At 58.7% G+C, this 10,924-nt stretch overlaps 1 protein-coding gene across 1 annotated transcript in view; it reads right to left on the reverse strand.

The window, feature by feature from the left end:
• The window catches only part of CRISPLD2 (cysteine rich secretory protein LCCL domain containing 2), a 59,907-nt gene extending 57,346 nt beyond the window's left edge, over positions 1–2,561 (reverse strand). The window contains exon 1 of the mRNA XM_086688783.1: positions 2,417–2,561. The gene's annotated coding sequence lies outside the window, so the exon portion shown is untranslated. The remainder of the gene's footprint in view (positions 1–2,416) is intronic.
• Between the last annotated feature and the right edge of the window lie 8,363 nt (positions 2,562–10,924).

The raw sequence follows: 10,924 nt of genomic DNA on the forward strand, positions 1-10,924 counted from the left end.
AATAAAAAGCTTCCTAGGTCTGGAGCAAGCAGACACACAGGCACCTCCCATACGTAGTAAATTACACTGGTGACAGAGACAAGAAATGTTCCAGCTCCCACAGGCCGAAGAGGTCAGCATTTGAGGGTCCTGCCTCCGGGAGACGGTTTTCAAACGCAGCCTACAAAAGGCCAGAGACCCAACGAGGGGTCTTTGAGGGAGGGACGGAGTGTGGGACTTGAGCCAAGGCCCCAGGCCCTCTGCTACCAAGTCCAGAGAGGGGGCTCTGGGAGCCAGCACGGATCTGGGTCCCAGAGCAGGGTTCTCCGCACGGCGACACCGGTACCTGTCAGCAGAGTGGAGCCCGAGCCCTGGGTCAGGACAGCCCCTCTCCAGGCCCACCCTTAACCCGGGCAGGGATCCCGACCCCACATGGCACGAGAGGCCCTGACCAGCCGCAGCAAGCAGGCTAGCCACTGGATGAACACCTTCCTCCAGGATCTGGAGGGGGGCCCAGCCGGGGTGGGGGGGGAGGCAGGGAGGAGGGGGGCCAGCTGTCCCCTGCCCTGGCTGCGTCATGTTGTATACATGCCTTAATCATCCGAGACTCAGTCTCCTTCTTGTAAAAAGGAAGACAGTGCCCACCTCATAAGGAAGGCAGTGAGATCATCCATGTAAAACCCTGGGCACATCTGGCTCATTCTAAGTTTCGGTACCAGCTGCTGGTATTCTTATAAATGTCATCATTGCTGTTCCACTTCTACGTCTTAACAGACTCCGTTAAAAAAAAAATAAAAAATAAAAATCGACTTCTTTCTCCTCCCAGGGCGCATGTCACTGGGAACTTGGGGCTTGGGCTTAACTCTGCCGACAGTTTTCACCTGGAACCCTCTCGGACAATACGACATCTCGGGTCAGGTCCAGAGGGAGAGTTAGTGGCTGGGCAGAGAACTGTCTTCAAGGAGGCAAGACCCAGCAGTTAAGAGCACAGCGTCTGCAACCAACCAGCCAGCCGGCCAGCCAAGGGTCCTGATGCACAACCTTTACCTCTCCGAGCCTTGGTTTACTCATCTGTAAAATGGGGACCAAGAGGCCTCCTGCCCAGGTGTGTGCCAGGGGTGAAAATGCAGGGAGGTGGCATGTCCTGACACCTGCCACACCCATGCGGAAGCAGCCAGATCAGAGGCAGAAACAGAAAATCAGGTGCACAAAATACCAAGAGTCTCAGAAGGCCTCTCAGTCTATCTGGAGAAGAAGGCATGCCCCTCACCGCGTGCTGCTGGACCCTCGGCTCTCAACCTGGCCAACTGTGACCCTAGAAGACCCCACTGGGGTAAGGCAGGGTCACGTCATTCTACCAGAACACGGCACCCAAGTGCTCAAGGTGGAAGTTCACAAACCCACTTTGCAGGACAAGCTGGGCATTTGCACAGGCTCCCAGGCGCTTCTCTCGCCTGGAGCAGTAACTCACCTTTTGCCCAAAAGACGTCCAGCTCAAGTTAGACTTCAATGGGCGGGCACCAGCTAAGCCTTTTCTGGCTTGTCCACCAGCCGAGCCCTGGGCAAGGGAGGCTCTGACTGTCCCTCTGGGGGTCTCCCCAGGACGGCAGAGCCGAGCCCTCAGCGCTCAGGTCAGGAGCCTCTTCCCACAGCAGGAGTGTATGCAGATGCCCACTCTGGCCAAGAGACCCCCGCATGTGTTCCCAAACCCGCAGGCACTCTGACGCGCCCCGCGCCTGGACACCTCCATCTGGAGCTTTGGAGGCAGGGAGAGCTGGGCTCCATCCAGCCCTGGCTGGAGCTGGACAAACCCACTTCCCCTCTGACCCTCGGTGTCCTCATCTGAAATATGGGAAGAGAAAGGCTACCTGGCAGGTTTGTTGCAAATAAAACCGTGAAGGGGCGTGGCCCTGTAAACCGGGGCAGAACGCGCAGGCGGGTGGATGACCGTGGCCATCCACGTGTGGGTCGACACATTCAAACCCCTGCAGCATCCACGCCATCAGCTTTCCCTGTACTGACGCCCACACTGTACACAGGAACGCAACAGATGCTGGTGAACTGCGTAAGGGAGGCAAGACTAAATACCCGGGGGGCACCCGGAGCACGAATATGCGGTCAGACTAAATACCCGGGGGGCTCCGGGAGCACGAATATGCGGTCAGACCGTCAGACCGGCTTTGAGTCCCGACCCCCTCGCCTCCTGGCTGCGAGGTCGGGGGCAAACGTCTTGTCCTCGCTGAGCCTCAGTTTCTCCACCTGCGAAAGGCCACTCGGCCGGCCGAGCCGGGTTCCGAGCCGCAGGCAGCGCGCCCAGCACAGTGCCTGCGCAGAGTGAGCCCCAAGAGACGGCGTCTGCCCGGGGCCCCTTCACCTCCTCGGAGATGGCGGGAACGGATGGCAGCTTGGAGAGGAGAGGAAGCGAAGTCACACTTACCTCCGCAGGGCTCCCCAATCACCGGCGTCTCCCGTGTCGTGCAGCGGCAGCAGCGCGGACACGGCGGGCACGGTGGGCGCGGCGGGTCGGTCGCAGAGGCCGTGCACCGGGGACAGCGGAGGGATGTAGTGGACGCAAAGGCCCCGCGCGCCGCCTCTTGTAGGATCCTCGCGCCACGCCCCCCCGGCGGCCAGCAGCGCTGATAGGGCCGTGGAGCCGAGGCCCCGCCCCGGCCCCGCCCGTCCCGCCCGGAGAGAGCCGCAGGCGCCGATCCGGGCGGGCGGGGTAGGGGAGGCCCGGAGCAGACGACCAGAGATCTTGGCTGGAGGAGGACAGGACGCGGACGCGCGCAGTTTCTTCACTGAGACCATGAAAGTACCGTTTCCACTGAGCGCTTACTATGCGCCCGGCGGGGCGCCAAGCACTTTCCACCAGGAGTTTGCAAACTTACCAAATCCCATCTCCCTGTGGTTCAAGTGGAAAATGGGAACAGGGAAGTGACCTCCCGGGTTTGCAGCAAATAAAACCGGGAAGGGTGTGGGCTCCGTAAACTGTGGCACAGAATACACATTTGCTGAATTTACTCCCATCCTCCGCACGGTGGTAGGAAACTCCACTCATCACACGCACAGACACACACACGCACACACACGGCCACAGGCACACACACGTACACAAGCACATTCCCAGCGTGCAGATAAAGAAAGGAAGAAAGCCTCAAGAGATGGTCCAGACTGGGCACTGGACCTTCACGATCCCAGAACACGTTCACCGGAATCCAGTGGTGTGGTGGAAGTGGTCCCGTTTCACAGATCAGACAGCTGAGGCCTGGAGAAGAGAGTGCCCGGAGTCCCGCTGCCGGCCAGCAGTAGGCTTGGTCTAGCTACATTATGCCCGCAGGCATTTAGCGTCCTTAACCGGTGCAGGTTAACTACCTGGTCAATTTAGAGCCAGGAGAAACTGCCTTTGAAACACAAAAATCTAAGGCCCTGGCCAGCAGGTGAAGAAACCAAGGCTAGAGGGGCTGAGGGGCTGAGGGACTAGAGGAGGGGGTGGACCGACTGTGCGCGGACCAGGGCAGGAAGAGCCTGTCCTCATGGCGCCCGTCCCTGCACGAAGACCGCCAGGAGTCCGGCACTCTGCACCAGCCCCTGTGCTCTGAAGCACCAGCAGGGCGGACAGGCCCCTCTGGGATCTCCCGTGTCAGGGGCACCCGGAAAGATCAGAGCATATGGGGGTACACTGATGGAGAGCGAGTGGGGCAGGGACGAGGGAAGGCCCTTCGATGACTGGCAGGGCACGTGACGCACAGATTCAGAAATCCGCAACGCTTGCCCAGGGTTTTGGTGCAGCTCAAAAGCAAATAAAGAGCGGCACAGGCCTCCTGTTACCTTCGTCTGTTTCCTTCACTTTTCTCACTTTTGCAGCATCATGCCAGCTCAACGTTCACCTAATACTGACTAAGCAAGCACCTACTGTGTGCCAGGTTCTGTTCCAAACACCGTGGGGTATTCAGTGGTGCGCAGACAGGTCCAGAACACGTGCCCCACTTGACAAAGGACAAACCCCAAGCAGAAGAGATGCTTCTCAGGCACCGGGCCTCCCCTGACTCCCAACAATTCTCCAAGGCTGGTGTCGCTGTTGTCAGGAAAGGCACAGAGGCCATACTGCTCCCGAGGGGAGGAACTGGGGTTTGGACTCACGTTGCTGTCCCCTCAGCTGTCACTTCTGCCATACTCTCGGTCGAATCACAGAGCTTGCCGAGGGTCAAGGAGACAGGACGTCGGTCACACGTCTCAACAGCCGGAGATCAAAGCGTTTGCAGACGAGATACGTGACAACACACGGCCTGGCCCCGAGCAGACCCTCAACAGAAGAGAATCCATTCTTCTTAGAGGGCTAAGCTAAGTGGTCCAGTGGAATGGGCACCATATTTCCACCTCCATGGATGAGTGTCAATCCTGACCCCACCATGCACAGCTGTGTGTCTTTGCTGAACCCACTGGAACTCTCTGGGCGACAGCTGCCTCCCAGGGGACAGACTGAGTCCGTAACTCGCTGCTTGGTGCCATCGTTTGGAACCGGTCAGGCTGGGTCCCAATCCCAACGCCTCTGCTTTCCAGCTGCTGGCCTGTGCTCAGGTCCCCGTCTGTAAAATGAGGGTGACGACGATGGCATCCTTCTCCCTGTGGGCTGCCTTTAAAACGTTAAATCAGGGGCGCCTGGGTGGCGCAGTCGGTTAAGCGTCCGACTTCAGCCAGGTCACGATCTCGCGGTCCGTGAGTTCGAGCCCCGCGTCAGGCTCTGGGCTGATGGCTCAGAGCCTGGAGCCTGTTTCCGATTCTGTGTCTCCCTCTCTCTCTGCCCCTCCCCCGTTCATGCTCTGTCTCTCTCTGTCCCAAAAAAATAAATAAAAAAAAAAAAAAAAAAAAAAAAAAAAATCTTTAAAACGTTAAATCGTTTCAAGGTATAAATTAATTAAGGGAAAATAATTAGAACCGGATCTGGCCCATAGCAGGAAGCAGTTAATATCGTTGCTATTAGAGCCAACCAAGTAAAACAACAGACAGAGAATTGTGATTTTGGTGAACAGTTTTCCATCATTGTGCAATCTCAGAATCTAATTTCCACAAAGTAATATGCGAATTTGAATCAGATGATGTGTCATGGGGAATGTGGGTTCCTGAGAGGCCCTGAATGGGAAAGGGCCAAGATGTACCCGAGCCCTCGTGGGAAGGGACTGGCCACTTCTCTCCTTGGAACTCCCAGCCAAGGATCCTTTTTGCTAGCCCGGCAGGAGTCAAGTCATGGAGCATTTGAGACAGAGGAACGTCTTTCGGGCTATAATGGAGCATAGCCTGAAGAGGGAGCATGTATGCAAGCCTGTCCCGAAATCCAGAAGGTCCCTCCCTCTGCCCACTTGCTCTCAGAGCCCAGGTGGGCTGCTCAGAGGGCCAGACACACAAGTGCGGAACAGTGGGTCGCACCAGATGGTCCCGAAGGTTCCACCATTCAGAGCAAAGACCTGGTCTTTCCTTCCTATCTCGACGTGGTCACCACAGGGCTGGTGGGTCTGGACTCACACCAACATCTTCTGCACCAGCTGTTTTCATCAGAAGCTCTTGGGCTGGACATCAAGAGCCCAGGGGACTTCCAGCTTCTGGTCTGTTCCTGCCACACCCATTGAGCAGCTGCAGAATCGAACCTCACTGCGCCTCAACTGGCATGAAAGGCCGCTGACTATTTGAGACAAGGAGACGTGGAGGGGGTGCCATTTTGCGATGGGCATGGCTTTGAAAGAGGAACCAGAGGGTCATGAGCAACGGTGGTGACAATCGTGTGGTCCTCCGGGACCTCAGGGGGTAGGTTTGCTTGGCTTGCTAACAGAGGACAAGTTGCTGTTGGCAGGCAACTCTTTGGGGGCCGTGCAGGCCCTGCCAGTGGGGAGACCTGGGGCAAGGTCCTGACGGAGTGAGGTTGTAACGCGCGCAAGTCAGCGGAGGCAGAGAAGGGGCTTCTGGAAGGGTGGCAGCTTGCTATGGAACCCAAGGACAGCCAAGACCCTCAAAGAACCAGAGTCGGTCCTGGAAGGTGATGATGCTTCATGTGCATTTCTCACAGCCCCGATTTGGGGGCCCTTCCGCCCTCCCTCTGCAGCCAGGCCTCCTCCACCTCCTGTGGACGTGACCATCACACCAGCACAGCCACACCCCCCTACTTCCACGGACGGGTCAGGCTGGGCCCAGGCACCTCCCAGGCGTGAATCCCAGAGACAGAATCTAACTGGCCCTGTTTGGGAACGGACGTCCACCCTGGTCAATCGAGTGACACCCAGGCAACACGACCACGACGGCAGGCACCACGGGCTGGGGGGACGGGCCCGATGACCAGGCTGGTGGGGGTGGCCCCCGAGGAGTCTTCACATCCTTCCGAAAGGGGGGACCCCACTTTGTAGTTTCACGAGGCCCCCTGCTCATCCTGCTTTGACGTTAATCGTGGTCAGCCCACGCCAGCGTCCGAGACATGCCTGGGTTCCCGCCACCATCGGGGTTTCCGCGCCCTCCCTCTCCCATCTCCAGGCATCAAGGCCAGAGGACGCCACGACCATGACTGGAAACTCTTCAGGAAACCCAGCTTTTTTGGTGAAGGCTGCCACGGTGATTGCTTTCTCCCTGGGTCACGATCAGGCTTTTCCAGGGAGGCTTGGCCCGGAGTGTCACGCCCAGGGTGTGGTGTTTCCGGAAGATTCTAAACCTTTCTGTCAGCCTGGGAGGAAGCCAAGCCTCCGGATGCTGCTCATCTCCCGGGTCCCCCAGGGCCTGTGCTGGGTCCTTCTGTGAGCTGGGCCCCTGAGGGCAGCACCGCGCCCCCTGCTGGGGAGGGGCCCTCGCACACCTCCTCACGGCCCCGAGCTTCCAGATGCCCCGTGGGGCCTTGAATCTAAGCCCCATCACACCTGCCTTGACGTCTCTGTCCCCACCCCCCCCCACCCCCCCGTCTCCTCACCTGTAGATGGGAATACGAATAGCGCACGTTACGGTGCCATGGCCGGGAATGAGCTAGTAACGGTTGAGAATCCACAGTATCAACCCTTCTATCTTCGTTCTCTAAGTTGTCCACACTCCCGTTCCTATAAACGCTGTCCCTGCCAAGCATGACCCCCCTCACCACCCCACCCCAGGAAACAGTCAAATAAGTCAGTCTGTGGTCCACGTTTGAAAAGCAGGGTGCATAAGTACATCTGGTGACAGATGACCATGGATGGGGTGGGGGGGGGGACTGTAAGCGCCAGAATTTGTCCTCGCCCAGAACCCCGCGTCTGAAACCCAAGTGTCGGCAGGACCCGTATTCCCTCTGGAGCCTGAAGGCGGGGGACTCCTGCCTCCTCCGGTTTCTGTTCTGTTCGGATCTTGTCTTCTTCGAGGGATACCAGCCACGTACGATTAGAGCCACGGCAACTCTGATGGCATCTCACCTTATGGCATCTGCCAAGATCCTTCTTCCAAATATGGCCACGTTCTGAGGTTCCGGGTAGACGTGAGTTTGGGAAGGACCCTCCTCCCTCCACTCTGGACTACATGACCAAGAATGTGGCAGAAGCGATGCTTGCCCCTCGCGGAAGCCCCCCACCATTGCTGTCAGGAAGCCCAAGCCGCCCTGGGGGGGGAGGAACCAACAGCGGGCGGCAGGCCGGGACCCGCAGACGTGCCAAGTCCTAGCAGGTGCTTCGACCCAGGGACAAGCGTTAAGAACGACCTCGTCCTGGGGGCAGGTATTCGGGATCACGGTCCTCAGTTCCGTAACAGGGGTCTGGCGCTCATCAGGTCTTGCTTTCAACCCAGGCGGAAGAGGAAAATGTCCCTTCAGAAGAGAACTGCCCGTGTAAGTCGTCAGAGATCGTTATGACGATGGCTCCCAGGGAACCCTGCGTCCCCGTGTCCTGTCCCTTGCGTGACCCTGCCCCTTGGTGCATCAAGAGGTGGAGAGGATTTCTCTTGCGCGTGGGCTGGCCACGTGATTCACGTTGGCCAACAGGCCGTGGTGAAATGAGGGGAACCCGTTCCAAGCTTGGGACCGAAGGGCTGTGCAGCCTCTGCTCTCACGCTCTCAGACCGGGGACAGCTGTGGAGGAGCACAGTCCAGCTTCCTGGAGGTTGAGCGGCCACATGGAGGCAGATCAGGGCGCTGAGCTGTCAGCCAGCACCATCCGAACGACTGAACTCGGACCCCCAGCCCTACTCAAGCTGCTCGCGCGAGCCCAGCGAGACCACGGAAGGACCAGACTGCCACCCTACAGAACGTGAGAATGACACGGTGCCGTTGTTTGAAGCCCCTACAGTTTGGGATGCTTTATCGTGCAGCGAACGCTAAAAGACCTGTCATGGCGTGACCACCGTTGTCAAGGAGAGATCATTCTGAAGGCCGTCCGTTTCCCCTCCAAACAGCCAAGGCTCCAGTAAACACTCCTGGGGAATATTCCATGCTTCTGATATGGCATCCCCACCCCCACCCCTGCAAATTCACATGTTGACGTCCCAGCCCCCAGGACCTGAGAAGGGCACTGTATTTGGAGACACGTTTTTCTTTCTTAACGTTTATTTGAGAGAAAGGGAGAACAAGCAGAAGAGGGGCAGAAAATCCCAAGCAGGCTCCACGCTCAGAGGAAGGGGCTTGATCCCACAGCTTTGAGATCATGATCTGAGCTAAAATCAAGAGCTGGACGCTTAGCCAAGTGAGCCACCCACACGGCACAGGGAGATAGGTCTTTAAAAAGGTCATTAAGGAGGGGCGCCCAGCTGGCTCAGCCAGCGGACGTGTGATTCTTGATCTTGGGGTTGTGAGTTGGGGCCCCACACGGAGTGTAGATTACTTAAAAAGGAAAATCTTAGGGGCGCCCGGGTGGCTCAGTCGGTTAAGCCTCCGACTTGGGCTCGGGTCTGGATCTCACGGTTCGTGAGTTCGAGCCCCGCGTCGGGCTCTGTGCTGACAGTTCGGAGCCTGGAGCCTGCTTCTGGATCTGTGTCTCCCTCTCCCTCTGCCCCTCCCCCCACTTGCCCTCTGTCTCTCTCTCAAAAATAAACATTAAAAAAGATGAATAATAAAGCCTTCTTTAAAAAAGGTAATTAAGGTAAAACAAGTCATCCTCATGACTGGTGTGAAATCAATTTCTCTTGTTGAAGCCCCCCGGCGCCCCCTTCCCCCCGCCCCAGTCTGGCACATTGTCACAGAGCCCAAGCAGAGCCATGCAAGGCTGCGGTCCCACCTCCCTGCTTCTCCACACCTTTGAGCTGGAAACTTGAACTGACCTTGACTCAACCCCTGCTTTGTCATCAGAGGACAGGGAACCAACTGTTCCTTCCCTCTGAGGGCCCAGCTGGCCTCCAGCCCCAAGCCCCCGCCTGACGCTTAGGTGCCCACTCAGTCCTCTCAGACTAAGAGCTTACTTACAATACGGCCCTTGCAATCTGTTGTGCAGCCCACACACACACTGCAGGGCATGTGCTGTTTTCTCCCCCCTCCCTTGAAGGACCCGAGGCCCAGAGGGGCTGCTCATCCCGCATGCGTGCACAGCTGAGGCTGTGAGCCCCAGAACCTCCAGCCTGCGGTCCACCCCCGACATGGGTGCTCCTCCTCACCTCTGAGGTTCTGTGGTCGGCTGAATAACGGCCCCCGAGGAGGTCCCTTCCTGCTCCCTGGCCCCCGTGAATATTAGGTCACAGGATGCCTTCTTCTGGGGCTGTTGTGACCAAGAGCCGCAAAGGTGGGGCGGGGACAACAGAGCAACAGAAACTCGTGCTCTCCCAGCTCTGGAAGCCAGAAGTCCGGAATCGAGGTGTCGACGTGCTCCTTTCTCAGCTCCCGCTGGCCGTGGACAGTTGCTGGCGTTGTCCCCTCGGGCCCCGGTCTCTGTTTGCATCTTCGGGCGGCCGTGTTCCCGGTGCGCCCTGGTCCAGACTTCCCTTCCCTTCCGAAGACGCCGGTGCCTGCCTGGATCAGGGCCCATCCTGACCCACTGCGACCTCGGCTTGCTCCCATTTTCACACCTCGCAGACCCTGTTTCCTAACAAGGTCACGTTTGGGGGGCGGGGCGGGGCTCTGTTCTGCCACACACCGTAAAAGGGACTCTGCCGATGTGATTAAGGATCTTGAAGGGACGAGATTATCCTGCACTACCCCACGGGTCCAATGTGACCAGATGGGGAAGCGGGAGAGTCAGAGATCAGAGAGGAGGTGACGTGGGGATTGCAGCAGAGGTGGGAGCGATATGCACTGACGGCGGAGGAGGGGCCACAAGCCAAGGGACGTTGGGAGTGGGGGGGGGGGGCGCTCTAGAAGTTAGCGAAGGCCAGGAAACGGACTCTCCCTGGAGCCTCTGGAAGGAGCACAGCCAGCCCTGCCCACACCTTGACTTTGGCCCCGCGAGGCCCATCCTGGACTTGTGACCTGCAGAACTCGTTACAGGACGCGGACACAGACCCACGATCTGCTGCGTCTGCCAACGGGCACAGGGGCTGCAGAGCTGGGCCGGGGGCCCCTGCACCGCCCGTCGGCAGGAAAGCCCCACGGAGCAGCACAGCGCAGAGCGGCTTCCAGGCGGAGGGCTGTGCAGGCTGGGCAGCTCGCGGACCACACAGCACCGGCCTGGCCCGGAGTCATCCGGCTCCGAGAGGCGCCCCTTTACCAGAAGGGCCCCGGGTTTGCCCTTATGATTTTTCCAGTGATCTAGTAACACTTTCCAGATGCAAGCCCAGTCCCCCCAGTCTCAGCCTCTGCGTGGTCTGGGAGGTTCCTGTGAGCCACTCGGGGGGGGGTGGGGGGGGGGGGGAGGCTTTGGCCCTCGTGGCCGTCACGGCACCCCCCATGCCCTGGAGTGCCTGCAGGGTCCCGGTGGGCAGCAGCCGGCCTGTCACCATCTGGGGAGCCTGGACGCGCCTGCAGGAGCCCCAACAGGGCCGCGGGCAGAGAGCCCAGGGCATCCTCGGTGTCTCCCTGAGCCACCAAGCTCCA

Source organism: Puma concolor, chromosome E2 (assembly GCF_028749965.1).
Source record: "Puma concolor isolate L17-30 chromosome E2, mPumCon1.1.hap2, whole genome shotgun sequence".
In the NCBI taxonomy this organism is placed as follows: Eukaryota; Metazoa; Chordata; class Mammalia; order Carnivora; family Felidae; genus Puma; species Puma concolor.